At 36.6% G+C, this 6,247-nt stretch overlaps 1 pseudogene; it reads right to left on the bottom strand.

The window, feature by feature from the left end:
- Positions 1-3,806: 3,806 nt before the first annotated feature.
- Positions 3,807-4,370, bottom strand: LOC102030641 (annotated as a pseudogene).
- Between the last annotated feature and the right edge of the window lie 1,877 nt (positions 4,371-6,247).

A 6,247-nucleotide genomic window follows, 5' to 3' on the forward strand; every position in this document is an offset into this window, starting at 1 on the left:
ACTCCCCAAGTTGACACAATGTATCAACCATAACACTAGCGAAGAAGGAACTCAGTGTTTTTGACATGGTTGAGGAAAGTGGCTGCTTAGGGAGCAAACACAAATTTAAACAATGAATTATTTCAGCAAATGCTTATCACTACCGACTCTGTACCATTCTGTGTTAGGTACTAGAAATAATGTGAAGATCAATAAAATATGAAACTTTCCCTCAAGGCGCACACTGTGTAGTGGGAAAAATGAGACCTATAAGAACAAAAGTACAAAATAAGGAAAGTGTATTAATGAAAGAGAACTAAACGCTTTGAGGATGAACAGAAAATTCCCAAGTGTGTGGGTGAATGGTCATAGCAGCAGAGAAGAGCAGGATGAAAAAATCTGTCCAGAGATATTTAACTTTTTAAATTGCAATCTAAAATGATACAATACTTCTTAAAAACACTGTAGAGTAGGAGTTATGAGCACAATTAACTATAAGAGTGAAAGCCGATGAAAGCTTGGTACAACTGGTGTGATTAAGGAACTGATATTTCTAAGACATGTCTGTGCTCCTTGCATCATGTGTTGAAACATCAAGAAAACAACCAATGACAAATGTTGGAGAGGCTGTGGGGAAAAAGGAACCCTTCTCCCCTGTTGGTGGGAGTGTGGATTGGTACAGCCACTGTGGAAATCAGTGTGCAGATTCCTCAAAAAACTAGAACTAGAGGTTCCATTCGACCCAGCTATTTCCCTCTTGGATATTTTCCCAGAAGAACTGAAAACATCACACCACAGCGATATATGTGCACCCATGTTTACAGCAGTACAATTTCTAATAGCTAAATCTTGGACGCAATTCAAATATTCATCAACCAAGGAATGGATAAAAAAGAAGTAGTATACTTATATAATGGAATATTACTCAGCTATAAAGAAAGATAAACTCGAGGCTTTTATAGGTAAATGGATGCAACTAGGGGTCATATTCATAAGTGAAATAAATCAGACCCGCATGTGTACACACTGTGTTGTCTAACTAGTGTAACAACGTGAAAGAGTAAATAAAACCTAAAAGATACAATGGATAGTGAGAAAGGGAAAGAAACTGCTCAACAGGAAAGAACTGGGATGAGGGAAAAGAGAAGAAGGCAAAAATATGTATATATGTATACACAAGATAGCTAAGATAATTGTACTACTAATTTCTATTAGTTCATTGAAAGGAACAGTTAGTGTTTATATTGTTTGATCAATTTTACATGCCTATATCTGGTAATCTGAGCAATTAGTTTGAAGATAATAATATATAATATAATAATGTTGTTAATTTCCTGTCATCTAGTTTTGAAATTCTGTATCATTTGTATGTTTTTATTATTCTCTTTGAAATAAAATAAATAGAAACAAAAAAGACGGGATTCTTGGAGGAGATTAGATTGTGAAGTCTCTACTCTCATAGCTGAGAGGGGTGCTTTTCTAAAAGTGGCCTGAGGGAGCCGTTTACATATTTTATCACTTGAAGATTTAGTAAGAAAATATTTTTAAAGCAGCCAGAGATTCCTCACCAAACACTGAACCTGCTGGTAACTTGATCGTGGAATTCACATTCACCAGAACTGTGAATGATAAATCCTGCTTTTTGTAAATTACCCTGTCAAAAATATTTTGTTATATTAGTTCGAATGGACTAAGACAGATGGCTGTGTTGGCAAAGGCCTGGAAATGCAGCTGTAAAATTCAGCAGGGCAGTAGATAGCCAAAGGGGCCTGAATCCATCAGATAATTTCATAATTTTTCTTAAGCCCTCCCAACCTCAGAGGTAATTTAAATCCCAGTAGATTGAAAATGTTTGCCACCACTCATGCTCTACTATTAATTCGCTACCCTGAGATACTAAACACAAGTGAGGTCCCTGGAAAACCATGTCATTCTGGCACATCAATCTCTCTTCCCACCTGGTTAAAACTCATGTTTTCTTCTGTAAGTCAACCTCCATAATTATCAAGAAACTCAACACCAACTCCTGATACTTCGCTAAAGCACATCCAAATGTTATAAATGTCCGTATCTTAGGTAATTGTGCCAATATTTCTGGCTTCTCAGTTTTCTTGATGTCTGGATCCCCTGTCTTTACCTTAGCAACACCTTTTCAAATTCCTACTCAAACTTGTCACCTATTACAAATTTTACTTCTTCTAATGGAATTTCAGACTTTCTAGGTTCTGGTTACAAGGTGCTGTTTTCATATACTGAAGATTTGATTATGTCCTACACCTCACAACCCTTCTTTACCTCATTTGCATATCCTGGTCTTCCCAGATCTTATTTTCAAGGTTTTTTCTTAGATTTCTCAATCTATGTAAATTTATCAAATAAATATTGTTCTTGTGTTTTTGTAAAAAAAAAGGTGCCAGTCATATTTCTGAACACTTTAGGTCATTTGTTTCTACAGAGATACTGACAAAGCAATGAAATTAATGTCATTATGTGAATTTTCCATCTTTTTTCTCACTGCAAAAAAATTCCTGTCATGGAATCTCCCATAACTTACAGAAAAGAGAAAGTTTTAAAACTCTCCTATGAAAAGTGTTCTAGGGCCTGAACTGTAGGCTGGTAAAATGAACTCGCTTTGAAAGTGTTTTTATGCATTGGGGCTGTTATATTTTCATATCATTGGTAAAGGAGAATTGACACACGTCATTCATTTAGTCCTCAAATTTTACCCACATATATTCTTTTTTATATATAATCAAGGCTTTGTAAATAATATAACAAAGAAGTGAAAGACCAATTTTATTTTAACCATGCTTATTAAACCTCTATTATATTTTGTATAAACTTGCATGTTTTAGATTTTACTTTCTAATTATCACTCAAATCCACATGTTTATATCTCCACTGTGACCATGCTAGTCCAAATTATCATCAAGAGGTCTACTGGGCTCCTCATTGCTATTTGTGCACCTGTGGACACTAGAACAGAAGGTAGATTTTCCCATTGTAAACCTATTTTGTATTGAATATTTCAGTGCTTATTTAGTGCTCTTCATAACTTGACTGCTATGTTCTTGCTACAGTGTGGATCTTGAGTGTCCTCCTGTGAGGTGATGGAAGTTTTAAGAGCTGGGGCTGTGTAGGTGGTCTTCAGGAGGTGGGCATGGGACCCTGACCTTCTACTCATTCAATTTTGCTTCCTGGCAGTGAAATGAGCTGTTTGTCTCCACCATGCACACCCACCATGGTGCTCTGTTTCACAGCAGGCCCAAAAGCAGTGGCTGAGGGATTGTGGACTGGAACCTCCAAATGTGTGAGACAACTACGGAACTTTTCTCTTTATAAATTGATTGCCTCCAGGGTTTGTTTGCTTTTTTTGAATATAAAACTATTTATTGACCATTGCTCACCATTATTTACAATAAAGTAAATATACATTAGGATAACATTCTGACTACCACAAAGTTGATTTCCTGGCTTTTGCTGAAAACAATAACCAGAATACTGAAAAGATTGAGCCTACATGTAAGACACAAGTTGCGGTCAAGGAAAACATGCAGGTCAATAACTTAGATTACAAGTTTGTTCACTCATTTATTCTAGCCGGTCCTACAGTGTGAACACCTATAGCCACTCAGTAGGTTTCCACGAGCCAAGTTTTAAGACATTCAAGAATCCTGACTTTTGAGTACAGATTTCAACTTGTTGAAAAGTAAGGGGTCATGAAGAATCTGTAATGTTCCTTTAACAAGTCTTCCTTAGCTAATTCAAACAAACTGGGTTTTGACTTGCTACCTTATTTGCGTGAGGAAGTTTTTGGCAGAGCCAAATTATTGAGCTTCATCTTCTGGAAAAGAATGCCAAGTTAGTCTCTCTTCATAGAAAGCAATTACAATCTGAGGACATTTCATATTTGCCTCTTTTGTCAGCATCAAGTCAGCCTCATCTGAATCTTTCCATTGCATGAGAAACATCAACTCTCCACTGCGATCCATGGGACCAGTTATTCCTTCAGGATCAAAACCTCTAGCAAAGCCTCTAGGTTTGTCAGCAGCATCTCTTTTTTCTTTGATTTGCTATCATCAGATTCACTGTCAGATAAAGATTTTCTTTTCGTACCATCTTTTTCTTTACCAGCTTTTTAAGAATTAAGAAATGCTTCAATTAACTCTGGACAATCTAAATTTTCTTCAGGTTCTCCTGTATCGTCAACATCTGTAAAACCCTTCCACTTCAGAAAGCACTCCACTTTTCCATTAACCACACTTCGGTCCAGCATTTTTTCTACCACAAATTCTTCAGGTTCTGCTTCCTCAACATTTTTACTTTCTCCATTTTGTTTCTTTCCCATGTTTTGCAATGTAGTTTTATTGGAGGCCATTTTTTACCTCAGAGTTGAAGAGCTTTTATGTCCAGGAGGGTCCCCAGAGAGAAGGTGGGAAGGAGGGGGAACCGGGAGAGGAAGGGGAACCAGGAGAAGAGGGTGACCTGCGTCTTCCCTGCAGAGGTTCTTCAGCGTCCGTAGCTCCTGGCGCCCAAACCAGATTCTGCCCTCTTCCTCGGTGCAGGATGCAGAGAGGGCAGGGAGAGCAGAGCTAGGACCCAGAGCCCACCCCCAGACCACCCTAAGGGAGGATCTCCCGCAGCTCGGATGGGGGGATAAACCCCTGGTCTCTGGCCCAGCGTTTGTTATAGTGATGGAACACTGACTAACATGTTTCCTTCTCATCTTCAGTATCTATATAACTTTTACTCACTATAATTTTTTCTACACTCTTCAACCCAAGACCGGTGCTTTTCCTTTTGTTATTTGCATGTATTCACTTTTTCTCCAGAATAATTGGGAAAAATCAATTTTTTTTCCTCTCAGCTCTATTTCCTTCACTTATCACAGTGCGAGGTACATAACAGCAGAGTTCATCAAATATTTATTTATTCAGGGAGGAAATGCCTTAGTGAAGTGTGATAGAATAGAATGGCTAATTGTTATCCTATGGTACATTTCATTGTTACAGGTGGATCCTCATACATACACATTTCTGCTGTTCTATAAATCAGGATGTAGCGTCCGATTGATGATTTCTAATGCAGGGCAGTTTACATCATGGACATGAAGATCAAGTGTATAAAATTACTTTTAGAGATTATGTGTCATTACAACAGCAGCCACTTGACTTTTTATTCAATAAACCACTGAGGAACCATCGGAAGGAGGGATATGAGTCCCTGTTATTGTTTTGAACTTTCAGTTGAAAGTTCTAGATTGAAAGACGCAGTATGAGTTTGGTGGCCTGAGAGAAACTCAAGCAATACTGGAGTACTCTTGTAAGAAGCACCACAAGAGCAAAACTCTTCTTAGAGTAAAGTATATTTTGTGGACAAACATGAATAACAGTATCTCTGATTGCAAAGTAATTTACCTGTTCATTATTATTGGACTTGGGGAGGAAGAGGGAGGGAAGGCAGGGAAAAGAAATTTTTAAAAAAGAAAAAATTGAAGAAAAAATGGAAACAGCTTTTGTAAAGGGAGAGCAGGAAAAGTTTGACGGGAAGGGAGGAAAAAGGGAAAAAAGAATTAAGATATTATGTTCAGGTTCCAGTTTGCCATGATGAATGAGATTATTACATACGGAAAACATGTACAGTACTAATGAAAAACTAAATTAATTTTTAAAAAGTAATTTAGAAGAATACAGCCCTAAATATGATAAAATTTTAGGAAAAGCACAATCTTTTTGTGCATATATTTCTCTTCATATTTTAGCAGAAGAGGGGTATGTCACAGAAGATTTAAAAATAAGATTAAATTAAAATTTCTCAGCATGAGATAGTGTATTATGATTGAAATGAAAGCTTTTATATTTTCTTAAACATTTATAAACTATTCCTTTTATCATCACATAATCTTGTATTTAACGAAATATATAAATTCCACTGAAATGAAGGATAATTTCATAGGTTAAAAAATATTGTACAGCCTTCAATAGTTATAACTAGGTCATTAAAAATGATATAGTCTAGTTTTCTCATATTGATACTGTAATTACTATAATGATAAATTAAAAGTCTATCTTAGTTTTAAAGATCTGGTTACCGAACCAATAGATGCAGTGCTTTTTCACTTCTCCTGGCTTTGTGCTGTGTAATTCATCGCTTGTTGTCATATTTGGAAGAAATGTTATCACAGTAATCTGGTCTTACACTGGAAAGAGCTTGCTTCTTGAACAGAAGGTTCTAAAAGTGTAGCAGGATGGTATGAAATTCCTGAAGC

Source organism: Chinchilla lanigera, unplaced genomic scaffold (assembly GCF_000276665.1).
Source record: "Chinchilla lanigera isolate Chin_1 unplaced genomic scaffold, ChiLan1.0 scaffold00021, whole genome shotgun sequence".
Lineage (NCBI taxonomy): Eukaryota > Metazoa > Chordata > Mammalia > Rodentia > Chinchillidae > Chinchilla > Chinchilla lanigera.